General features: G+C 39.6%; 1 long non-coding RNA gene across 6 annotated transcripts in view; it reads right to left on the bottom strand.

Moving 5' to 3' along the window:
* Nucleotides 1–26177, bottom strand: part of LOC310884338 — a 34039-nt gene extending 7862 nt beyond the window's left edge. For 4 of the 6 annotated variants that reach the window (XR_014574174.1, XR_014574175.1, XR_014574176.1 and 1 more), the window contains exons 1-3: nucleotides 26032–26177; nucleotides 16721–16847; nucleotides 16530–16638 (exon numbers count right to left, since the gene is read on the bottom strand). This is a non-coding gene — a long non-coding RNA (uncharacterized lncRNA). Of the gene's footprint in view, nucleotides 1–1426; nucleotides 3339–14992; nucleotides 16409–16529; nucleotides 16639–16720; nucleotides 16848–26031 lie in introns of those variants that run through there. The other 2 variants (XR_014574179.1, XR_014574178.1) reach the window with 2 other exon arrangements.
* Between the last annotated feature and the right edge of the window lie 778 nt (nucleotides 26178–26955).

Here is a 26955-nt window from a genome sequence, read left to right as displayed (position 1 = left end):
ACATTTACACATGCTTCATTCATTGTAATGTTTTACAAACAAAATTAACAGAAATCATGCTTGTTTTTATAATTCTGTATTGAACCCATCCATGGGAGTTTATGAGCATATGGAGTCTACGGTGCATGTCCTTCATATATGTGCCACCTTGCCTTTTCAAAGAAATACATCTCTCAATTTTCTCAATTCTCATTCAGCTCCACACTACTTTAAGGTTTGTACTTTTTTCCCCCCTTTGTAAATAAAGGGGAAGGAGAGAGGACTTTTAGCAGGTTAAATTAGTTTGATGCCTTGGAAAATGATCCCTTTGACACAAGCACTACACAAATTATCTCAGCTGTGTTTAAATAAGATCTTTGTACATTCATCATCTACAAACTGCAGATGGAATTACAAATGGAGTCATTATGTCTTGCACCATGGGCATGAATTTGGGATGCAGAATCCATCACTCAGACAAGCTGAGAGAGAGGGTAGAAATGTTCAGCATGCAAGAGACAAAGGGCTAATTACAGGGATCACATGAACTCACTGGCACATTGCTCTGAATTGAAATTACCTGGTTGGTATCTTTCACTTTGCCATTTCCCAAGTACCATTCCTACTATTTATCTTACCTTTGGTTTGATTAAAAATACCTTCTACCTAAACCTAAACATTTGAAAAGCTTTGAAAAAACTTTCAGTCCAACACAAATCACATTTGACAATCTGCTCTGTATGATAACTAAGTAACTTCTCACAGAACGTTTGTCATCATTCCCACTTTCCTTTTTCTCTAGCTGAGCCTGATGTTTAAGCATACTCACAACATGCATTTATTCTGTGCTGAGAATGCCCAAATGAGCACCATTATGTAGAGGCTGCCCTTACAGTTAAGGAAAATGAAGAAAAAGATTTAATTCACAAACCCTACCTACATAAGAGGAATTACATCTGACAAAAGAATATCTGAATAGTCCACAGAATGGTACAGCAAGATTCAGTAAGTAAAACAAAAATTGGAAATAGAATCTAAGCTGTAAAAATAAAGCTGCACAGAGATCAGAATTACCATTTCTATGAATGTTGTGCATTTTCAAATGATAGTTAATTCAAAATCAGAATGGTAAAAAAGTACGTTACACTGAAATTACCTTTTTTAAAGTGACATTTTACATAATTTCATTTCAGTACAAACTCTAAACAAACTTCGATATGAAATATGACACTTTAAAATGTACATTTTGACGATATCTTTTGACCCTGGCACTTTCCTTAATAACAATACTCATTTTCAGTGTTAATGAAATAATTCCCAAAGGAAAAAAGTCCCACCAGAAATTACTCTAGAATTTTAATCATCTAGAAAGCCAGATTACCAAGAGGCTCAGATTTACTCTCTTGCTGGAATACTTGAATTCAACTATTGATTCCAGGGTTACCTGTCAAACCCTCTGAACATAGGTATGGACTTTCAGTTGTCTCGCTGTGAGCACTGAGGGGAAAGGAGCAATGGCAATGAATAAGACTTTCCAGGACTGTAGAAATGAGGTATGCTCTCTTCTTGATGCTGTTCTTCGACTGAAATATTCATCCTTAAGTTGCTTCTCTATCTCTAACTGGGTTGTCTGGAAAGCTGACAGATCTTAGACCAAGACAACCACCTGCTGTCTCCAGGTAGGACTCAGATGTAGACAGAAGCCAAACTTCATCTTAGCTTCTTCTTTGCAAAAGCAGGTAAGTTTTCCAAAGCATCTGGTAAAGGCAATTCCTCTACAGAAAATTCTTTACGCATTCATGATATTTGTGTTAATCAAGGATTTGTAGGTCAATGACTTTGAAAACCTTCAGGCTATAATTAAGTGCCTGAAATTCACATGAGAATCACCATGAAATTAAAACCAATTACATTGCATAATAACACAGTGCCCTTCTGCAGCAACAAAAATCATGTCCTGAAAGCAATAATTAAATCTCATTACCAGGACTAAAAACAAAAATATTATGCCTTCTATGCACTATTTTAAAGCTAAAGTATGGGCCACTGAATATTTTCCAATATATGACATCAACAACTTCAAATGTTACAGTCTGGCAAAGATCTTCTGTATTTTCACACTCTGTACCATAAAGTAGAAGATTTTAGATCATTTAATAAGTTTACTTTATTTCCTTCTATGACAAGATCACCAAGTCAGTTGACCAAAGAAAGTCAGTTGATGTAATCTTTCTGGATTTCATTAAAGCTTTTGATACCATCTCTCACAGTATCCTTCTGGAGAGTAGAAGTGAATGAAAGCTTGAAGTCACTGGAATTCAAGGAGAAGATTGTACATACACAAAACTTACAATAAAACCTTTCCCAAATTACACTGAGGTGAATTACAACCATTTTTGATTTTGAACATTAGATTTCTGGTTCAAGTTTATAAAACGGTTTTCTCAACTCATTTCCATGTTTTGTGGTCCATACCATCACTCCTGAACAAACCATAACTCTCTATAATATTTTAAGTGGTGCTACCAACCTCTAGTCATTTGTCTTTACAACAGAAAGCATTTTAAAGCTCTATTAACATGGACGTAATTCAATGTCAAGCACACTCATCTGAGGCTGTTTTGGGGTTTGGTTCCCAGCACCACAGCACACTGTAAAGCCAGTTTGTGGTGCAGCTCACACGCAGAGATGCTCCTGGGTTTTCATCCAGGTTCTGTGCTGACAGTGGCAGCTTTGGACAAGCAGGTTAACAAGTTACCAAGAGAAAACAAGACAAGTGGGTAAAAGTTCGAGCCCATCATAGTGGATTGGCTTTAGAGCCAGCACCAGGCCATGCACTGGCAGCAGACTGGTGCGCACTTCCTTCAGCTCCCTGCACAACCACAGCTGAGCCCTGTGGGCTGGGGATCAACATCCAGCACCGTTGCCAGCCACCATACAGCTAAGCACCAACGACTCCGCAGATCACTGTTTTCCTACAAGTCCTGCCATCCAACAGTTCTCCATCTAATGTAATATTTTAAGACATCTAGTACAAGAGCTGTACAGCAGCCACTCAACATAAAAAGTTATGTTTCTCCCATTACATAGTAAATAAATTATGTTCCACTTTCTCAAAGCTTTTCAATCCCATTCAGAAGTTGACATTGCTGGAGGAGTCCAATCTCATTATGATGAGGTCTGTCTGAAGCAGTGTTAAAAATATATAGATGAAGCTGCAGCTTCTCCCAGAAGGATGCTTTCAAGGAGGTACAATCAGATGTGATATATTTCATGTAGGGCAGAGCAAAAGCCCTTTGGTCTTCTGTGTCAAGAGTCCTTGCATTTTATTTTCCAGAGAGCTTCTGTCACCCACCTTTCTGTTTCCAAAAGGCATGAGAAAATAAGTAACAAAGATCTCTAATATAACGTTTTATTTCTAAAAGGCTTAAATTGAGACAATTCTTGATCAAGAGAATTTTGCTTCATACTGGTTGCAGTCAGCCAATCAAGTTTTTAAATTTTTCAAGATGCCTTCCAAGCCTTCATTTGTGGTGTTTATACAGACGCTCTTCAGGTCAGAAGGGAACCAAAATTTTAAAAAGACTTGTTCAAAAGCATTTATGTATTTCCTACTGTCCTAGCCAAGCTTATTAGTTCTCTTCTAGCTTTATATTTTCTTACTTTAACGATGCTGTCAAATGCATGTTAAAAATTCAGGGCAACAATCTGTGCTTTTTTATTATTTAAATTTGTACTGCTTCCCAGTCAAATCCACAATAGATGGATTTAGCAAGACAGGAAGGACATAGAGCCTTGTTAAGCACAGAATGCATAATGGTACCTAACTTGCAGGCTGCAAATGTTTATTGCTTGTAATTTCACTCCTGGTCTGAGTACTGGTATACAGAAACATTTTTATTTACCTGCTGGCATCCTAAAAGGAGCTGATGCAATCTTTAATGTTTTTACCTTATCTTCCTAACCAACTATTTACAAGCTTTAGAAAGGCACAACAGAAAGAACAAGGACAACACATGGCCTTACTGAAGTTATGTTTTCTATTTAGGCTGGAAAGAGTATGCAAGAGTAGGTGTCTCACTATAGTCCCAAGTTCATATAATTATTTAATTAAAAGGCCTTTGTGTTGATTCCAACTGTGTGTTTATTGGTGGGGCACACCGGTCATGAACCTACAGAGAACACCACTACTTGACTTGAGGGGCAACAGAAAATACAGATATTTCTCTCATTTGAAAAAAACAGCAAATGCTTTCGCCCACACCCATAAATAAATTAGCATCCCATTTTTCCTGAACTTTTATCTTTCCTAGCATAGCATGATTAAAATCAGACATCCATGAATAGAAAACAGCCATTTCCAGATAGTTTTGTGACATCCCAGCATAAAGCAAGATGCAAAGAGCAGAGACACATGCACACACAATACCTCCATTCTAACACTGATGAGGATGGTAAAGCTCCTTCTGAGCTTAAAAACATTGTTGATTTTAATAGGTTTAGCTTGTACTTCAGTCACTAGTGACTGTTCCCTGCTCTTTTATAGGAACTGAGTCATGAAACACCTGAGCACATGATGGCACAACAGGGCCATTTTCTAACTCACAGGATGAAGAGATCAAAAACAGGTGAGGCACACATCTGCCAAGCAGCAGGTGCCTGAAGGCAATGCACTACCTCCAGATTGCCACAGCACCCAAGGCTCACATGATGCTCAAGGCTAACTCAAGCTCACCCAGGAGCAGACCCCAGCAGTTTCTGGATGACACCCAGCATTAACTGCACTCACAACAAGCTGGGTGCTTGGGCTGCAGAGGAGGTGGCTCATCCTCAGACATACTTTAGAAGGGCTGAGAACAGCAGCATGTACAGAGAGGAGCCAACAAAATTTAGTGCAAGTTAAGCTTGCCAATTACATTTTACTTAGTTTCTCATTCATCAGGAACATAGTAAAATAGTGAACTGTCACAGAAGAGGGATTTTGGCAAGTAAAATTTGAGGCCTATTTTAACTTGTCTTCTGGCTTTGATGCCTTCTAACTACTCTGAAGTCATTTTCAGGATTTTCTGCAGTCAATCACTAGAAACCAACTCAACAGAAACTCACTATAGTAACATGGTTAGAGGTTAGACATTTGCTATGACAATGCTGTTTTAAGTAAAATTTACAGTTCTCTTACAATAACCTGATTTGAGGGCTGGCATAACAAAATCACAAGGCTTAAAACACAACTATATGAAAGATTTGTATGAGCCTCCATAGCTCTAAGTACCCAGGGAAGTTTTGCCTTTTTTTTTTTTAAAAAAAGTTTTCCAATTATATATAAATGCAAAGATCAAGCAAAAAAGCACTTAAATTTGCTTCTGATTAATTCAACTCCAAGAATTTCTCTCATATTAGAAGTTTAGTGTATTCACTCCTTCTCCTGAACAAAATGAGTAAGAAACCTCTTGTATGTTTAAAAGAATTCGTACACTTAATTTTTAAAGTCTCCAGAAAAAAATAAGATAGAGTTTATTTTTTGTTTTGCACAAACAATTCATTACAAGATCTTGGAAAAACTTTAGTAATATACAAGCAGGTTAGCCGATGTAGCTTGTGAGCATGACACAAAGATGCATAACTGATTTGCAGATCCCTTGCTAGATAACAAGATGTTTCAGACACAGATGAAGAGGTGCATATAAGATGCAGATAGAAAGTTGCTTGATTCCTAATTTCTAGCTGTATACTGCATATTCCCTTGACTCAGCAGAAACTCAGCCAGGCTCTATTTTACTATCTATAGTGTTCATTCTCTCTAGCCAGAAGTCACAGTGCTGAATTCCTGCAGTCAAGATTTACCAAGGAACTGTAAATGGCTGAAAAGCAGGATGGTGTTTTAACAATTAGTTAACACCCTTCCCAGACAGATTTTGAGTACAGAGCTCGTTCCACTAAAGCAAAATGGAAAAGCTGTTTTAAAGAAAGCTCTAGTTATTGTCTTACAAAGACATTGCTGCTTTTTTGCATTGCCTTCTGGAGATATGTCTGAAATTGTACAAATGATCTATTACAGAGTAGATGACCTGCAAGCCATAGTCAGATCAGGTGGTAGGTAAGTCTAGAAGATTCCTCCAGAAAAAAATCTTATATTGGTGGGTAGGAAACTAAACACCCCTCTCTTCCACCAAAAAAAATATAAAGAAATCACAACATAACAAAACTGAAGTACATGTCTAAAGAAAAAAATGCTGCCATTAAATTCACAGAAGTAGTAGAAGCTACTTTCTGCTTTAACTGTGTTGATTCTCACTGTTCTTTTATGTCAACAAAAATTTATAAAAGTCAAAGCACTCCTAAAATTAACTGCTGATTCCCCATCTCTGCTTGAGCTTATCCATGTTTTGTTGGGAGCCATTGTTTATACAAGCATAAAGCGTTATTATGAACCTCTTCAGTATTTCCTGAAGTGACAAAAATCTACCTTCAAAATTAACCCCAAAAGATCCTCACAAGATCTGGGTAATACTCCTTAATTCTGTGCTGCCCCATCATCTACCTGCTGTTTGCAGAGATAATACTCAAAGGCTTCCTCGTCTTTGAATCTTCAAATACAAACTATATCAAACAAAGAAAATGCTAACATCTTCCTTCTGGTGTCAGAGTCCACCATAGAGAAATGAGGAAGAATGACATTAAACATGGTAAGAGGAACTTTTCGCACTTTCTCCAGAAAACTACACAAGACACTCTACATACAGACATCCATGCATCCAAGGAAAACATCAAGCATGACAAGGAAAACTAAATGGCAAGTGAGAATAATTAATAAATTGCTCCACATGCCAACAATCATGGTCAAGGATCTTCTAAGTTGCCCTGCAATGAAGTGCACTTCACTTTCTCAGGCATGTCACTGGCTTCATTGTGGTCTACTATCAAGTAATTCTGGATTCAGCTTGAGCAAAGATAAAAGAATCAAAGGATTTTTTGTCTTCACTTCCCAGACTGTTCTGGTTTTACACCCCTACCATTGAGCACGTATCTGTGCACAACATGTGGGTACATTTTTCACCTTTCCCTGGGTCAGTGATTTTAAATGCCAATAGCCCAATAAAATAAACCTCTTTGTTTTGATTTTCTCTTCCAACCTTTGATATGAATCCACAAACATTTTTCAGAAAGGCAGTAAGGAGGGACAAGTAGTTCTCCTATAATTTGTCTTTCAGCTTCCCCAGCCACTAGCAACTACTAAAACTCAAGCCCATGCTTTGATGAAAAAGCTGAATGCTATATAGCAGTTAAGAATTAACATGTTAATGAATTTTCAGAAGTAATTGAATTCAGCATTACAATCAATGGTACTGATTGTCTGTGGGACAGGAAATTGCAAAAGGACAATTAGAATTACTTCTGCAAACAAAGCCCTTTGTTATTAATTAAGGTAAAGATTAACTGTCAGTCATGTTTACTAGAAGCAAGTTCAAGATTTACCTGATAATAGTCCAATATACATTATCTCAATGCTGTGACATGATATCGAGCAGACTACTTTGGGTTGACGTTGTCTAAGTATACCTGCTGCTTTTAAGGCAACATGCAAAAAAAACTAATCTTTAGCTAGCATTGAGAAAACAAGACAGCCCAATTTTGATTGCTCAGCCAATACAAGATGCATAAGGTACTTATAAAATCTCTCCCCTAACCTTATACCTTGGAAAAAAGTGCCAATTTGCTGGAAACAGACTACCTAATATCAATGTCTATCTTTGCTGGCTGAAGTCACAATATTGTTAGAGCTGATGCTACTTAAAAGAAAAAAAAGATCTGCAGGTGAAAGAGTAGGAGAAACTGAAGACAAAAAAAATGCTTTTCATCTGATTAATATATATTTCCCTACCTGTCATGAGCTGCCTCATGCCCACTGAGTATGCTTCCAGGAAATAAGCCATGTGAAGCAGCAAGGGGTTCATTTGGAAAGCATAGTCTGTTACTCACAAAAAGCACTGTTACATTGGAAACCCTTTTGGTAAAGAACCTTTCTGGGTCAGATCTTAGCACTACACTCTGGTTAATTATATCAGTGGAAGAATATTAATAGCAATTCTTACTTCATAACCATTCATTTCTTAACAAGAGCTTTCACTCCAGCACTTTATCCAGCTGTCAGCTTTGAACTTGCTATTTATCACCATCTGAGTGGGGTACAGATGTCTAACTTAAAGTCAAGATCAAAACCTTTCTATCTCTTTCATAGTAAAGCACCTGTTGCTTAGTGCAAAGCCAATTAAATATATTACTGTTGATTACATAGCCTACAATTAGGTGCTTGGTTTGTAGGAAGCATTGAATACAGTGATATGCTCTGGCTTAGATACCTAAGGAAGTTCAGAGTTCAGTTTGAAAACGCAACATGCAAGGGAAAGAAATCATTCCTGATATAGTCATCTCTTTTCTTCTGTTTTCCTAAAATGCAAACACCTGCATTAAATGGTTTTATACCCCTACACTGCTCAGAAGTCATAACTTGCAAGGTGCTTTTTTTTTTTCCCCTCTCTCAGCAAGAGCACCCTCTCAAGGTTGTTAGAAGTCAGTCAGAACATGGACACCTTAAATTAGGTGAGGTCACACTGTCCAAATTTTGCCATTAGTGCTAGTCCATGCCCTGGACAATGACAACACAGGTGAAGGAAGCCATCCTAACTCTTATCCTGTGTTCAGCATGCATAAGAATTGAAAAACGTCCTTACAGGACAAGATTGTCTTGCTCAAGATCATGTACCGATCTGTAGTACAGCCTTTACAAGACTGTCCTCTGCCTGAACACCACAATAATCTGCCTCTTACACCAATCCATTAAGCACAAGAACTGAATATGGCATCGAATTCTCTAATTTGCAGAAGAAAACTTACATCTTAGAGTTCAACTTGAAGTCCCAGGAATGTATGAATTATTACCCCACAGTGGCCATATAAATCTCATAATAGCACACAGTATGCATTATATAATGATAATACCTACATTGTAGAGCCTCCTTCCAATAATAAAAAGGACAATGTTCAAATTAGTAGGTATAAGCCTTATTTTCTCCTATAGTTAGGAATCTCAATTTATGAAGTAAAATGGGTATGGGTATACCCCCACTACTGGCTTCTCAGAGTGTAGGATTTATTGCTCTGCCTCATGCTTCTAATTCATGGTATGGTTGGAGGAAGCATTTTTTGCTTGGAATATGCACAAACAGATCATTCAAAGGCAGAAGATATTTCTGGATAAGATGCCATTGCAGAAACCAGTCCTTTCTCAGGTTCATCTACTGATTTGCAGTGTTGTTTAGATTTAAATGCCAGAAAAAGAAAAAGGCATGTCTTAATGGATGCAAGGACAAAAAACATAGATGGTTATCTATGGAAAGATATACTAACGCCTTGGGTATATTTCAATAGCAGTACTGAACTGCCTCTATGACAAAAGCAATCTAACAAATTCTCCACAAAGCCAAGTAGTCTCTCAAAAGAAAAAAAAGAAAAAGAAAAAGAAAAATTAGTTCATAGAAGTGAGGGTCAGGTCTAAGGATCAGCCAAGTAGTCAGCAGGGAGACAGCAGATAGAAGCAACTTTTAGTTCTTGAAATTTGAAGCCCAAATCAAAGACCAGCAAGATCAATGAAAGTCCTAGGACCTCACTGGGCTGAGCCGAGACATCTATTTCCAGGCAATACTCTGAATTACTGGCCTCTGTATGCATTACTCTGTCCCACAGATTCTTCCCTGCCTGTCTTGGGCAAGAGTAGGAGGAGGAAACTAGAACCAAGGGAGAGAAGGCAAGGAAATGCAACCACAGATAGATTTATAAGTGTTTTGGTCTACTGCAAATATTAACAAGAAAATCATATGCTTCCTGCTTATGCTGACAGCAACCTCAAATCATTTGCTAATGGTTGAAAAAGAAAGCCATTGGAAGGCTGGAGCCATCTTAGTATCTACTCCCTGCCTCCTCCCACCACAGAGTATTCATCTCATTAAACACCCTGCAAGGCATTGATGCAATATGGTCTAAATAAGAATGTAAATACCAGTTTCTCCAGCTTACACAGACATGCAAGTTGAAAATGATTACCTTTGCTCTTTCTTGACAACATGTCTGCCAGAGTCAGATGCTGTGTCATTTACTGAGCCTGTGACAGTGTCAGAACTGATGGTAGCTGCCTTTGCTACAGATGCATACAATGGTTCAAGATCTGTTAAACCATGGAGGAAGCTATTAATCTTCTTAGGGCTTTTTGTGATTTTGTTCCTCAGGGCTTCAAAGAATAAAAAGAAATCTGGGATTTCAGAACCACTCAATGCCCAGCTGAGCACAAAGTCAAGCCATCAAATTTTCAAGTCAATTAACACAGTAGGAGGGTACTGAGGACTTCTGAAAAAAAAGCATTCCTTGCTTAAATACCCCAGTGAAAACTGGGCTCTCTGAAACTGAGTCTGAACTTCAGATGTACTCCCATTTACTAGCCTTGATGTGAGTTATACTTCATACTTAGAAAAATGTGGGGTTTTTTGGTCATTAGGGAAATGACCTAAAGATTGAATGTCATGTAGAAGTAATATCTACTTAAAGCAACTGGTTGACCCAAATAATTTTCCAACTTCCCATTATCCAAAAGACTGTTCAGGAAGTGACTCCAAATATGTTCATGACAGTTACATTCCAGCAATACATCAGGAAGGAACAGGTAAAGAGAAAAGTCTGCATCAGCTCATTCACCACTCAACCTATGCAGTTCCTTCACACTGTTTACCTGACATACACACATTTTGTTTCATTTCTTTTCCTAAAGAAAAAACATTAACCATTCATGAAATTTAAAGACAGCAATACTGGCAAAAATATGTCAGCTCAGGAAATCTTGTTTCAGTAAAACTGTGTTGGTTCTTCAGCTAATGTAAATTGCATCATAGAAATGAAGCAGTGAGAATTTCAGCAGCTTTCTAGCATTTTCGACATCATGAAACAAATATGAAAAATCATCACACTGACTGCAAGAATGTTTATTTATTAAATTATCACTGCATTATCTCTATCCTCATTCCTCATGCATTAGCAACATTTGTCATTACTAAGAAAAGTTAGGTTGAGAAAGTCCTTTTTATCCCAAAAGCTTTACGAACATTGCAAACCGTTTCAGAATACTTGCCTACATGAGAGGAGAAGAGTTCCTGCTAGCAACTAGTTTTAATCCAAATGAAAACATAATTGTTACTGAAATTTCTGAATTTAGGACTCAATGGTGACTACTGAAAGAGAAGGCAGATCTACCTATATAAATAGCTAGAGGCCACTTCTCCCTGCCTTCTCGAAAATCCTTGATCATCACTAGAGAGCTGGAAATCATCTTCCCACTCATGAGTTTTACCAAGTCATACAGTGAGGCAGAGAATAGCTTAGGGACAGAACATAAGAGTCTTGACACTGTTGCTTGTCAAGAGCCACACTGGCAACAAACACAGCTTCTGCATCCCACGCTCACCACAGACATTGCTAGTCTTGTTAGTGCTTCCAAAGAGACTGTTTTCAGAAGAATTGCAAAGAATCACCAAGCCCACTTCTGTGCTTGTCACCAGCATATCCCATGCTATCTTTACCAGGTCCTGTGCAGGCATCTAGATTCAGCAACAGTTTCAGCTGAGAACTGAAACTGAACAAAGGCTTTAGGGCACATTCCAGAATTAAAAAGTAGATAATTTAGAGCTACAGCATGTTTTCATTATAGGATCATTGCATGACCACCTGCCTTCAAATTTAAAGAACAATTATTTAACCAGCTAAACCAGGAACATGTGATTGACATATTTATTGACCTACTTACAGGTAAAAAAATTAGATGTTTAAAATGAGGTTTTTGAAAGAAGTCTTGGATTCAAAGTGTAATTACTGCTACTTCTGCTTAGCTTCTACATAAGGGAAATGAATTTGTTTATGAAATTACACACCCTAGTGTTCAATTATCCTCAATTTATAGAATTTTAAGGAAACGTACATGCAAGCATTTTCCAGAGTATTCAACCCACATCCTCTTGGTCTTAAATTGTCCTAAAAATGTAACAGAAAAAAGATGCATGCTGTACATGAACCTTCATGTGTGATATTTCATTAAGTGCTGTGAATTGACAGAAAGGGGACATCTCCAGAGCAGATGTAATTTTGGACACTGGATTCTTGTTTCTGTTACTGAGAGTTACATGCCTAAGAATCCATGAGCAGGACTGATTTCTCAACTTATTATATTATTCCTACCAGGGAATTTTTTGAAGTTACAGATTATAATCTGAAATCCAAATGCCTCCAGCAGAAAAAGCAAGCATGTATGCTCACATACACACACAGACTCTTGTCCTCCTGTATTCTTTCCTTCCATGAAAAGGGAACTTCAGCTTTCAGAAGCAGAAGCCACAATCAAATCAGGCATTCCATCCTCCCCCATTTCCACCTTTTCAGGCAGCACTGCTGACCAAGATTAATGACTCACTGTATACTTAATGGCTGTCTATTCCACAACTGACATATCCTCAGGGACATTTTAATGATCAATTAAATTTGTAAGCTGTGGCTGCTGAATCTCATTCTAGGAAGACTTGAAGAGGAAGAGCATCAAGAAAACAAGGAAAGCAAACAAGTAAAAGAAAATCTCATTTTATCCTGAGGAAGAGTACTCTGGAAGTGCACAGTCTCTAAACCACGCGGGACTAACATTTAAAATCAACAGCTGGATTATCTCTAGTTAACTTCTCCAGTTCATGAAGCCAGCTTTTTTGTTGTTGTTGCATCTATAACTATGCTCTAAAAGACCAACAATGTCTGGGTCTCAAAACAGAAGTTTGCTTTTTTTTTAAAATAAGTCTTGAAACCATCAGAAGACAAAGTGTGAGATATTACCTGCACTGAAATAACGTTGGCACAGGAGACTACTGAATAGCAAAACTGTGGCCAGACAGTGAGGAAATCGATATATTTAAGACCATGCTTTATCCCACTGTGCCAACCAAGATAACTGAACCAAGTTGAAAGTACTTAGTTTGAACACAGTTTTTGGAGTAGGTGACCTTAAAGGCAAAGTTCTGTTTCTTGTAATGACACCTGACCAGAACTCAGGACCCACCCATAACAGCCCATTATTTACCCTCAGTTCTCAATTTATAGAATTAGAACTGGTACCATTGAAGATATAAAGATATTGAAACATAAGATCAGCTGTTTAATTTACAACAGTCACTGTCATCTGGTTCAACTGCTGCTAGTGAGATTCCCAGAGACTGCATTTCTTTCGGGTATGTACCTTTTACATAAATCCATTTGAGCACCATAATGAGTATTTTAAAACATTGCTTGGACCAGCTTTTCAAGCCATGGGTTGAGTGTTTTTTGCACAGTTCTCTAAGACTGATTTCCTGCAATCTCAAAAAAAATGAAAATCCTTAACATGAAATAGCTTCTCCTGGGAGAAAAATTATTTCTCCTTTGACAATAGTGCACCAGTAATATTGCTAATGAATGGTCAAGCCTATGCCCAGACTCCTTACAGCTTTCTGATGACATGCATACTTCTTGGGTGGTGTGAGGTTTACAGTCCAGCACATAAAAAAATAAATGACAGCAACCAAGACCAGAAAGCTTTGTTCACTCAAGATCTGGATGTTTCCAAGTGTTGGCACACCTATTTCTTCACTTCTTAGTTGCAGAAGTGCTGCTGTGAGGTATTCACTGGACCAGCACAGACTGGAGCCTGCTATTAGCAGTCCTGCTGTGCCCGTTTTTCTGCACCAGTATAACCCTGCTGTGAAAACAGCTCTTCTTGCTTGCATACAATCTTCCAGAGCAATCATGATATTACTGCATATGCATCATGCAAGCCACACAAGGTCTCAAATCCCAGATCTAACAATACCACAGATGTACCACCTGAAGCCACCCTGTTTAATTTCTTTTTTTTTTAAACCAGATTATGTTACATATATTACCAGATACAGGATAAACTTGAATTTGACAAAAGACTTTTTATTGTGTTGTCACTGTAAAGCAACTGATCTCAGTATAGATAAGACACAAACACAGCTTCCTTGGATGCCACACACATTTTTCTGACCCTCCAGCATGAGGAGAAAATTGAGCAAATTAGCAAGCATTCATAGAATAGCTGAGTGTCCACCTCTCTGCTCCCCATCATGAGGAAGCTGTTGACCGTGATGAGGTCTCCCCTCAGTCTCCTGTTCCGCAAGCTAACCAATCCAAGTGACTTCAGTCGCACCTCATGTGTCTTCCCCTCTAGACCCTTTAACATATTTGTTGCCCTCCTTTGGGCACTTTCTAACACCTTTATGTCTTTCTTATACTGTGGCGCCCAAAGCTGTACACAGTACTCAAGGTAAGGCCACACCACCGCAGAGTAGAGTGAGACAATCACTTCCCTTGACCAACTAGCAATGCTGTTCTTGATGTACCCCAGGATACAGTTGGCCCTCCTGGCTGCCAGGGCACACTGCTGGCTCATGTTCAGCTTGCTGTTTATCAAAACCCCCAGATCCCTTTCTGCAGGGCTGCCCTCCAGCATCTCGTCCCCCCAGTCTGTACATATAACCAGAGTTGCCCCTTCCCAGGTGCAGAATCCATCAGTTGCTCTTGTTAAACTTCATATTGTTGGTGATTGCCCAGCTCTCTAATTTGTCCAGATCTCTCTGCAAGACCTCACCACCCTCGACAGACTCAACAGCTCCAATCAATTTGGTATCATCTGTGAACTTGTTCAAAAAAAACTTCCAGTCCTTAATCCAAATCATTTATGAAATCATTGAAGAGGACTGGTCCTAAAATGGAGCCCTGAGGAACCTCAGTAATGACAGGTCACCAGCTTGATGTAACCTCATTTACAAGAACCCTCTGGGCCCAACCCATCAGCCAATTGTTCACTCATCTTATTGTGCTTTTATCTAACTGTATTCTGGTCATTTTGTCCAGAGGGATATTGTGAGAGACCGTATCAAAAGCTTTAATGAAATCCAGCAATATTACATCAACTGGCTTCCTTTGGTCAGCCTTCTCCTAGGCTACCAAGCCTTTCTGGGACAGAGCCAAGAAAACAACGTGTTATACTATAACTGGCACATTACCACTGTCCTCCACCAGGTGGTCATTGACTCTTCACAGTTGACATTCTGAAGAACACTGGCTAAATTACTGCTTCAGACATTCACATGTAACATTCGCATATCCTTTCTGCTGTTTAAAGATCAGTGGCCCATATCTAGAACATTACTTTCATGGCAGAACAAAGTCAGGGGAGGGTGGGGGAGTGGAGAGTGCAGCAGCAATATACCTAGATGACATCACCACATGGAAAAAGAAAACAATGGTGATACTGGAGCCAAACACATCAGCAAAGAAGCCTCTTATTAGAGCACGATTCAACAGTTTTTAGAAACCTCCTTTCAACACACTTCCATTCATATCCTAAGGGCCATGAAGGCATTAAGTAACTGCAGCTTCATGGTGCTTATTCAGCATTTTTAAACTTGCTAATCCCATGTAGGCTGTTCCCAAAAACACTGGAAAAAAGTCAAGCTGGGATAGCTCCAAGAGTATCGTCACCTAACCACCAGTGACATTATAAAATAGTGGTGCCATTTGGTTGCAAGGTTTAGTTTTGTAAAGCTTCTTGCCATATTGGGAAAAGAACAAAGCACCTCTCACACTACACTATTAAAAGTGAAGAAGCTGCCATATTACATTTCCTTGATCTATGAATAGCATTTTTATGTTAGCAACAGGCAATATTTCTGCATAGCCTTTTCTGTGCACTACAACATAGCTGGAACAGCGCTGTGAAGTAGTAGCTTGGATGAGTTTCATTTTGGCAGCTTCAACCACACTAGAGATGTACTGAAATACATTCTGATTAAGCACTGAAAAGAGGAAAACTTCAATAATTATCAACAGTGGAAGACATGACAGGCCCTTATTTCTCACTGCTGAAACCTGCTTGCAGTCTTCTTGCATACCTACAGCTACTTAGGAAGTTCTTTCAGCTTCCCAGTACAGTACAGAGAGCAAGATGTTAGACTTATTACTCCCTCTCCACATAGTGTTAATTATGAACACTAATAGGAATAATACTAATAGGAAGAGCTATTTCAAGACAGAACAGTCCATTTATAGCAAAAGACAGCATATCTTTGCCCCAGGTTCACTTCTATGCTCCCCTCAATCTTCTCTCACCTACACCAACCTTTCTTCAAGCCTGCATACTGGAAGCTCCAGAAAGTCTGCAGTTGGTGCCAACTGTTTGCAAATACAGATCATGTAGCTAAATCTGCCTATACATACCTCATACTCCTGTACATAAAATCAAGGCTCATCTAGGAATTGTCTTCTGGTCAGTAGCACCAATAACTATGAGCTAAACAAGACTAATAAGATAAAGGCAGAGTGTGTACATAAAAAAGACCAACATTTAAGCATAGCTCAGACCCAAGCTTTCCTCCTTCCCCACCTCCTTCCTGGAGTACCACTGACCTTACCTGAGTGCATGCCACCAGATGTAGAAGATTATCTTGTACAGTCTTGCCTTGCTCTCCGATGCCCTATGCCTCTGTAGTCCTCAGAGTTGGAAACATGCATTCTTCTCATCTCATAAGTGCAAAATGAGTACATTAACAGTTTCAAGTACTGAATTTGATGTTAACAATACAAATGTTGGAGATGGGCTTACTCTTGTAACAGGTGGTTAAGATCAAACTTCCTTTGATTAAGGAACAGGTAACAGCTGCTGTCTCAGACACTTTTAGTCAGTAGCATCACACCTCATTTGTTCATAGTAGCACAGATATGGAACACAGCTGTAGGCAACAAAACAGAAGGGCATAGTATGTGGTTTCATTTACTAGGGCAGCATCAATAACACCATAGATAACAACTATGAAGAAAACAAACCTCACTTGTGCTTTGTTCAATACCTTTTCTGCTAACAAAATTACCAAAACTATTTTTTTCCTAGAGAAAGATTTCTTGCTACCATCAGAAAAATGTCTAGGAATAAGGAAGAGTCACGTAGGAAAGCCAAGTGTCTAACAAGCCCATACCTATCCTTCTTGACTAGAAAGCTAAACATGAAATCAGTTCTAAATAAATTCAGTGCTCAGAAGTGCTATTCAGAGAATCCCAAAATGTGCACTGGTCAAAATAAAAATGATTCAATTATCTGTGTGCTTCTTGATTTGTTTGGATCTCATCAGTTGATGTATGGTCTTATTTAATTCTTCGAGGTGTATTTAAGGGAAATACTGCTAAACCTCTCGCACTTAGGCAAATAAAGCATAATGTAGAATGGTAAACATTTTAATGAGCGTTTGCATACTTCCTTGCATCTTTTCCCTAACAGTTAGCATCTGAGCAATATTTGTGCATAAATTCAAAGAGCTATTGAATTATACTCCAGAGATAAATCTGGCTTAAGTGCTTATAACTATGTAGATACGCATGGAAGTATATCTTAGGTGTGAGGTCCAGTAAAGAAATCAGACTACATACTCTAATACATCAGTAAAAAATATACTAGAAAGATGTGTACTGTATAGCATGGCAGTCCATTAGATATAATTGTTGCCAAAACCTTCATAGCAGCAGTGAAGCTAACACAGATTACAGAAGCAGGCCTCTGTCATGTGAAGTAACAGCAAAGTCTCTCTTAGTATGCACAGTTCAGACCCCATCCAGAGAAAGCAATCCACCCACTAAGTGATCTGGAGGAAACCTAGATTGCTTTAACACTGGTGCTAACACTCAGACTTCCAGTGAGTTCTCACCTCTCTCCTCATATCACTTCTCCACAGAAGTGAAGACAATAATTGGTTGTCCTTCCATTGCCAAGCATCTCTGTTTGCAGAAGTGAACAAATGGCTAAGTGTTAACTCTTCCTTCCTTCTGTGGAAGCAACTGGCACAGCCAATCCCCATCAGCAAGGATCTGTGCTCTACCAGCCTCTCCTCTCTCAGACTTTCAGAATTGCTGGTGCCACCGCTGTACACAGCAGCACACATTGCAAATGCTCATGTAAGCTATGGCTAGATAATCATTCAGCCAAAAAAAACCCACACCAACAGCTATTAGAAAATCTACATGATATTGGAAAATCTAGATTATATGAAACACTTTAATCTACTGATTTGTGGACTGGCCAACACTGCAAAACAGATGTTGGGGTAAACATTTTGTGCTATCACCTGGCCGTTATAATTTAGAAAAATGAAGGTATCATCTTGATGTCCATCACACAGACCCCCATACTATAGGCGTCACTGCCTAGATATTAGAAAAAGTTAAGTCTTTACTGCTTCTGTGATCGCATGCAGTTTTCCACATTGAAGGAATCCAAGATAGACCAACAGTATGTCAGACAAACATATAAATAAATGAAAAATATAATCTAAGGATTGTATTTAACTAATGCCATCCATATACCAGGCTAATTTTGCTCCCAAATCCTAGACATCCCACCTCTGGACTCCCTGCCCTCCAAATGCCAGTTACTCCTAACCGTCTGTATGCAAACATAGGTACTGGTGCCTGCCTTGTCCTATTTGAACATGAAGCTTCCATTTCCTCTTGCCACAGGGCATCAAGTCCCAGCCAGCTGCTGCCTTTCTACATCCCTGCCATAGCAGATTTTCAGTGCCATGCAGTAGCACAGGTGCAAGCAGCTCCCTAAACAAACTGTTAAATGTAGGCCACCTTCCAGGTGGAAGATCTGCATCCAAGGCATCTGCTCTCATAATATCCTCTTAGCCTTTCACATGACTGGACCAGTTTATTTTCCAGGTGCAGTTGTGCTATCATTTCTAGCTCTTTTCCCATGCAAATCCTTGTAAAGCTTCCTACAGGAGTTTAATTGCACACTCTATCATTCTACCCCTTAGAAGTAGTGACAGCATCTCCCTGAGCTCAGCTGACTTCCCCCACTGAACAGCAAGGGCAATGTGAAATTTCAGGACATAGGAAAAAGCCCACAAAAGGCTTAGTTCCAAGCAGCTTTAGAAGACCAAGTGCCAGAAAACTTGTTTTTCATTATTTAACTTTTTGATTGCTGTTTTCTCATGCTTGTTTGGAAGTCTGAACTCCTCTTCACACATTAGCTGCACAAGTGCTTTGGTTTTGAGAGGAAGGAAATTGCCAATTCAACTGAAGACATTTCTCACCATACTCACAGAGCAACATCAGCAAAGCATGATTCACATCTGGATGATGGCTAAGTCATACTGTGACCACTAATTGTGAGGAGTACATGGTATTCCTAATTGCAAAGGAATGCCATTGTACCAATCAGAGGAAGAAGCACAGGATGCACCGAGCTGCCCTGAACCACAAAACACAGCTTGTACAGGTGCTATCCTGTCACGAGAGCTAAGATACCAAACAGGCAGAGGAATTTGTTTTATTGGAAGGTTCAGAGGCTGAAGTAACCACATGAAGCTCAGGTAGCTATTCAGGAAAAGGAAATTTTGCCATTGTGTTGAGAGCCAAGATTTCTTCACTGAATGCATGTATCTGAACAGAAATCTCTGGGCTATCTCTCAGTTTTTTGACTTCATTTCCTGAACAGCTGAATATGCTTAAAGTTCTTAGTTCAATGTATTTTAATCGCTGTATCTTGCACTAAGAATAATACCAACTCAAGGAGTCATGGCATACTTATATACTCCCTCCCTCAGTTTGTGCTTACTACCTAAATGCCTGAGTGTTATGGAATATCCACTTTAAAACTTGTCTGAAGAATAAAGAAACAGAATTTTAGTGGAAGTAGCAGCAGCTTTTAGCATGATGCAGCTACACAATTTTCATTTAATTGATTGTAAGCATTTAATTAGTTTGGGATAGCCACAACTCCTTAGGCCTATGAAGGCAGCCAAAGGCAATTTAGCACCTGGCTCATAATGGGGCTTGAAATGGAATCAGACATCTGTGCATAATAAAATAGGCAAAACTAGCTATGTTCAATGTCCAATTCACTTTGTTGATTATTGACTGAGACTTAAGCCAAAGATTAAAATGAATCATCGTCCTTCTGATGAGAAACTTGAGATCTATACATCTTAGGACTTCCAAATTCAATTACTTTATTTCCATTCAGACATTCAAAGATTTATGCAGTCAATATTAATGTATTGCCAAAGGTCTTAATTTATCTAAAGAAACAATTTGACTACTGTAGAAAAAATACTGGCTGCAGCTTTATTTGTTGGCTAAGACAGCCCATGATCAGTGGCTGTTAATGGTTAATGTCCTTATAGTGCCATAAAGGAAAGAGAAAGATTGCCAGCACTATGCAGAGGTGATGGGAATAAAATATGAATTTTTGACATGATTTACATCCAGTGGAAAGCCCAAATTCTGACTTTACCTGCATTTTGCTCCTAGCACATCGCTTGGAGTGTTTTGCCATCTTATCTTTGCACTTCTGGCAGAGCCTGAGTCACCTACAATGCAGGGGCATGTCTCCATATCAGGGTTGATGTGCTTTGAAGACTGGTGTGTTCCCTCTTTGCTGGGTGGAGCACAATAGAAGGAAAGGCCCAAGGAGGAGCCAGAGGTACTGATTTTGTTGACTGGCTCTATGGGCTTAAGCAGCACAACTGATGTTTTTTCATTTTCCCAGACTTCCAACAGCCCTTTTTCCACTTTCAGAAATCCATACAAATATATTCTTATGATAAAATTCAGTGCTTAGTCTCTATGGTTGCAGTTATGTTTCAAGTGTTTTGAATTTGTTTCCAAAGCCACAAAAGAAACTTTTACAAGCTTTATTCTGCAGTGCAGTCAGTGAGAACATGGGAAAGCAAGCCCAGGTGGTAGCAGTTGCCTTGAGATCAGGGAGCATCAGCACAGACAACCCTGCTGACAGCAGGTCAGCCTGCAAGTTAAACAATTTCATAGCAAGAAAAGGCAGAGGGACATAGTCTCAACTCCCACCTAAATAAAAATCCAAGCTCTTTGGCCAGCAATGACAACTTCAAACACTAACTATTAAAACAAGAAGTCCGTGAAGAATATCAACATTTTAATGGCCATCTGCTTCAAGAATGTGACAAGCTGAACTCTCACAACGAAGACTCTGGTCTGTGTCAGGAACCCAGCTGACTTACTCAGATTTCTCATCTACAGGGAAATAGGAACTCCACAGCAGACTAACTCTAAGTGACTATGTATTCACCTTGGTTGAGGTAACCTCAGACATGATTACAGACTGGGTGAAGAACTCATAGAAAGCAGCCCTGCAGAGAAAGACTTGGGTGTTCTAGTGGACAAATGCTTGACATGAACCAACAGTGCGCTTGCATATTAGAAGGCCAACAGCACCCTGGGCTGCATCAACAGAGCAGTGGCCACCAGGTGGAGGGAGGTGACTGTCCCCTGCTGCTCTCCCCCTGTGAGGCCCTACTTGGAGTGCTGCATCCAGGTCCGGGGCCCCAGCACAAGGATATGGAGGACCACAAAGATGATCAGACAGATAGAACACTTCTATGAAGAAAGGCTGAGAGCAGCTGAGAGAGCTCAGCCTGAAGAGAAGGCTCCAGGGAGACCTCACTGCAGCTTTCCCATAAATACTTAAGGGGGCTTTTTAAAAAACTGGAGAGCAGCTTTTTGGTTTGGGCAGATGATAGAACAAGGGGGAATGGTTTTAAGCTAAAAGAGGCAAGATTTAAATTAGATGTTACGAAGAATATCTTCAGTCAGAAAGTGGTGAGGCACTGGAACTGGTTGCCCAGATTAACGCTGTGGATGTCCCATCCCTGGCGGCGTTGGAGGGCCAGGTTGGACAAGGCCCTGGCCAACCTGGTCTAATGAGTGGCATCCCTGCCTATGTAAGGGGGTTAGAACTAGGTGATCTTAAGGTCCTTTCCAATACAAGCTGTTCTATGATTCCTCTGGCCTGGATGTAGAAATCTGTCTGTCCAGAACATAGCTCGGCTCCTCTTTGTTCATGTACCCAGCTGCTCACTGAACAGAGCAATCTAATGCCCAATACATTGCTGCAGTTCCAGGCCCACAAATCAAATACAGGAAAAACTGCTGTTACACCTGTCCCCAGCCAGCAGAGACCAAATAATGCAAATCCCTGATTAAACTCAAAGTACTAACCAGGCCTTGTATTCTTCAATATTATCTCTTCCATGCTGTATCATCTCTTCTCTACAGCTGGTGAGATAAAGATGTAATTCCCAATTCTGTCCATAGTCTAACTTATCCTTTTACAGGTCTTCAGTGCAAAAGGAGATGCCAGCCTCCCAGCTGGTAGTATTTCCACACATTTTGCATATGGGAAAGTGCTGGATCAAAGACAGAGGAACTCCATCTCCAGACCTTTTCTTCTGTCCTACTACTGCATGTTAATGTCACCAAAAATATTTCTTCACAGGTGTCAGTGACAGCTTCAGTAGTCCTTCTGTTTATCACACTTAGCTTACCAGGCAAAGAGCAATGCAATTGATTAGCTTAAAAAAAAGGTTTGCTTATCAGAGTCAATTCCCTGCAAAAGCTCACATACTGCTACAACCCTAATACACGGAGAGGTACCTCATAGCATTTTACTAAGAGAAGCAGCTGCCAAGGCTGTTTTCACAGCAAGATTCCAAGCTGAAGGCTTAGCCAAAACCAACCCACTTCTCTGGAGCTGTAAAAGGAAAACTGCTTCCTAAAATGCAAGTCACAAACATCAGTTTCTGCCTTCATAGAGGCAAAAACTAAGGTTATCATAGGGATGCCATGAAACAAGAGAAGTGGTGTTTCACTGCCCCCTGACTTTGCAGAAGAAACATACATGCAGTACCTTACCCAGATTGCTTGTTCACAAATGCAGAAAAGCAACAATAAGCCAGATGCTGGAAGTGAACGCGATTTTTTTTAAAAAAATTGCTTCATTGATGTGTATGATGCTATACGTGGGACATATACCCTGAGCCTACATTATTCTGCTATATAAGCTTGTGAAGATACATAAACTCTGCATCACAATGAGAGTTTTTACTGCTTACTAGTAAATCAAAATTGAATATCCATTATCCTGGAGGAAGGAACAAACTGAAGAGATGTATATGCTATTCATTCACACAGAGTGAAAACAGAGTCAAAATAGGAATAACCTAAGCTCTCAAAGCATTGGTTGGGAAAGACAAGTGAAAGAACAGTTTAGTCTAAAGATAAGACTAAGGAGGACAGGCTAACATCCTACAAATTACATAGAAAATAAATTTGCAAGGGGAATGAAGCAGTCTTTTTACTGAGTCCATGCATAAATATGCATCCCCAGCTTAAAGCCAGGGCTTCAATTACACCAGAAATTCTATACAGATATTGGTTAAAAACTTAAAGTGTAAAAATATAAACAATTGTGGGGGAGTTTAGAAGTTTTTTTAATAAGTGTCTAAGGTTGGACATCCATTGTCAAGAACAGTGCAGGTGTTCTCCATTAGAATATGGAAGTGGATGAGATGGTCCCCTCTATCTTTTCCAGACCAATAACTCAGACCAAGTATCTCCAAGGGTAGTCTTGATGATGAATCAAAATGATTCCTTCCATTCTAAATGTAAGCTAACTGGTAAAATGTAAAACATTTTGCCAATAATTTCCATGGGAACAGTACCATGAAAGACAGCTTTACTCCTACCTTGGCTTTCTCAGACAGTTCTTATCTTACACTGTTCCTCAAGCATACAGGTATTTAGGGAAAAACAGCTAACATTTAATATTGCAGAGGTCTTTTTAAAGGCATTCATGCTTGATAAATATCAAACTGTCAAGAGAATGCTCTGAGACAAAATCTAGTACTGAAGAAAAATGTATGTCTTAAATTGTCTAAATGCCCATACAAGAAAGTAGCTTTTCCCAGAAGCTCTAAAGCATCTCAATAGAAGGAGCAAGCTTCTGTTCATAGGAACAGTGAAAGAACAAATTCTGCCATATATTTCCCTAGGAAAAAATTCTGCTTAACTAGAGAAGCATACAATTTACTGAAAGAGATATTTAATTACCTTCCTCTCAAATTCTCCAGTAGACCATCCAATTCATTCAAAAAACATTAACTTTCAAGGGTCAAGCTTCTTGTATCTCATCTCAACACACCATTATTTTTCTGATTGGTAAGAAAGTGTTCAGAAATACATGGGCATGTCTACATAGCACATCTATTACTAAAGTGTATAAATATTACATTTGGCAATTAGGATGATTACAGGAAAACAGGTTTATATTTCAGCATTATTTTAGTATCTGCAATTTTTTGGTCAGTCCCACACTGCACCAACTGCCAGCCACTTCAACAGCATTCACCAATAACTTAGTGCATGTTAAAAGATTTCTGTGTTCACCAAACCATTAGAAGTGATTCACAGCCTCAAACTCTCAAGTGAATGCTAGCAAATGCACAAGTAGTTTTCTTGGAGAAACTGCACCTTTAACTGTTGATGCACTTGCCACAAGTCTCTAAAAAGAACCTGAGCAGGAACTAGAGCCATAGCAAACACCAAGACCCACCAGAGGAATCCCCCTTTAACCAGTAAGTTTTGCACCAAGCTCCTCCTTGAGTGGGGGTGTTAAACTTGACTTCAGAGACATGTGACAAACCTACATCCAAGCTGGTTAGCTCAACTTGATTTCTAACCAAGGGCATAATTAGAAACAGCCACACAAGAGCACAAGTCACTTGACCAATGTAAAGGTATACATTAGGATGCAATGAATCCCAGTAGAGACAGCTCAGTTATCAGTCCCATGTCTAGGTCCTGATGACAGCATTGAAAGAAATAGTTACATGCACACAAAATCTGGGATTAGAAACACCTCCACAAGTGTTAGCTGTAATTTATTCCCCATTCTCAGCACTCACTCTTACAGATTAAATAGACTGTCCGAACAGTCCTGTGTGCCTGGTTCACATTCAAGACCAGAAAGACTCACATCTCCCCTCATTTCCAGTAACTGTTCCAACCTCAGCCCTTGCTTTCAGTGATAGCATTGCAAGGCACCATTCAGGTCATCTGACTGGAAGCTGTGCTTCCAGTAACAGAGGAAGAGCAAATCCTGAAGGTGTGGAGCAGCATCAGCCCCATCTGTATGCCCTTGTCTACCACCATCAGCCCTAGAACAAGCATCCATCTGCAGTGCCTAAGGGTCAAGGGCTAGTGGGAAACCAGGACAGGTCTGTAGCAGAAGGTGTGCCATGAGGAGAAAGAAACACATTTTATTGACCAATTAATCTCCAACCCTTTCCCAGGCTCAGATCCCAGCTCTTCAACGGAAGTCTTGTTCATCTCCAATTTACAGACTGCTCTTTACAGCCTCCAGCCTGCCTGTTACACACAGCAAAGAAAAGCAAGCTGCCTCATCCTCCTAGAGTCACCAAAATAAATAAGTATATAAATCCAAGCAATTGAATTTTATCAGATCTCTGATCTCAGAGACAGCAAGACAATCTTTAACAACTTCACTACACTCTTCATCCAGTAATGTAGAGACACATTTCAAATATCATTATGAGCTGGAAGAGTTAATCAAGCATGCATTCTATTGGCAGACAGCATAAAGAAAGACCAGAGCACTGTTGCAATGACACAGAGGATACAGACAAAGCAAGAGCTGCAGGGGAGAAGCTTACTGAGACATCTGAAGAAATGTATGTATGGCCAAAAGTCTTTTGTGGTGGAGGTACCTGGCAGCAAGTATAATCACCTCCATGAACTCTCCTCATAAAAACAAAGATGGAGCCTGAAACCTCACAGGAAATGGAAAGCAGGGGGAAGAATCAATGAAGCTAAAATGAACATTGAAGACCTCTATATGGAAGCCCAACCCCCATGATTGGTTTCTCACACAGGGGCCATTGCACCAGCTTTCTAGACCATAGGCCTCTTTAACCTCCAGTACAGGATTTAATAAGCTACTTTGAGATTTATCCTCCCAGTACCACTTTGACTAGAGGAAACATTAGCCAATACATGACAAATCAACAGTAGGAGACCCTAGTGACTCACCAGGCAATCATAGCAAACCTCTGGCTGAGCTAGCAGTGCAGCAATAACCCCCACAGTAAGGTTGTAGCAGAGCTAGGATTAATGCTCCTGCAGTACAGACAAGGAAGGGAATGTAGCCCAGAGATGAGCTTAAATAATGCTCTGAGACCATGACAGGGCATGGGGGTCCAGGTGAGGCTGGTCATGGCCAGCTGGCTCATTAGCACCTCCAGGGCTAGGACACCTGAAGGGTCTTTCCACAGAGGGCTCCTAGCCAGCTCCTGGGCTACAAAAAGACAGGGAAGAGGTCCTGACTCCTCCGGGCCAACTGATGTGTTACTGAATAATGTCCCTGATTTATCTTTTTTTCGGTGTTAAATTTAGACCTGATCCCCAAACTAGTGGAATCAAGGGAAATCTTTCCACTGATTTCTCAGGACTTTGGACTACGCTCTCATTGAGTTATTCGTGTCATTTGGGTTTTATTCTGCATTACAGATTGAACCTATTATTAATCAAAGTGCTGGTGACACTATCAGAAAGACGATGTGACATTTCTATGCTGTTCTTCTACCAATTTAAACAAGGTTTCCTGAAGAAGTTGATCTTTTCTCAGTCAAATTATAAACATCAAAACTGCAGAAATCCATCTTTCAATTACTGTCACCTTGAAAGTGAAAAATGTTGGAGGCTTTACACTCAAAACATTACCAAGCCCAGATATATTTCAAATGTAATCTCCCCTTTCAAGATGGATTCTTCATTTCTGAAATACGATAATTTTTATGCAACTTTTCCACACTGTGCTCATGATATTGAAGATTAAGCCTAGCTTTAAGGAGAGGAGGACTGTCAGCATGTTGGGGAGCAGCAGGAGCAGGGCTGGCTGGGGGGAGGACAAGCCAGGAGCCAAGGGTACCCACAACACTGGATAGGAAACGGCCA

The sequence above is a fragment of the Anser anser genome, assembly GCF_964211835.1.
Source record: "Anser anser genome assembly, chromosome: 20".
Lineage (NCBI taxonomy): Eukaryota > Metazoa > Chordata > Aves > Anseriformes > Anatidae > Anser > Anser anser.
This window is presented reverse-complemented; position numbering and strand designations above follow the sequence as displayed.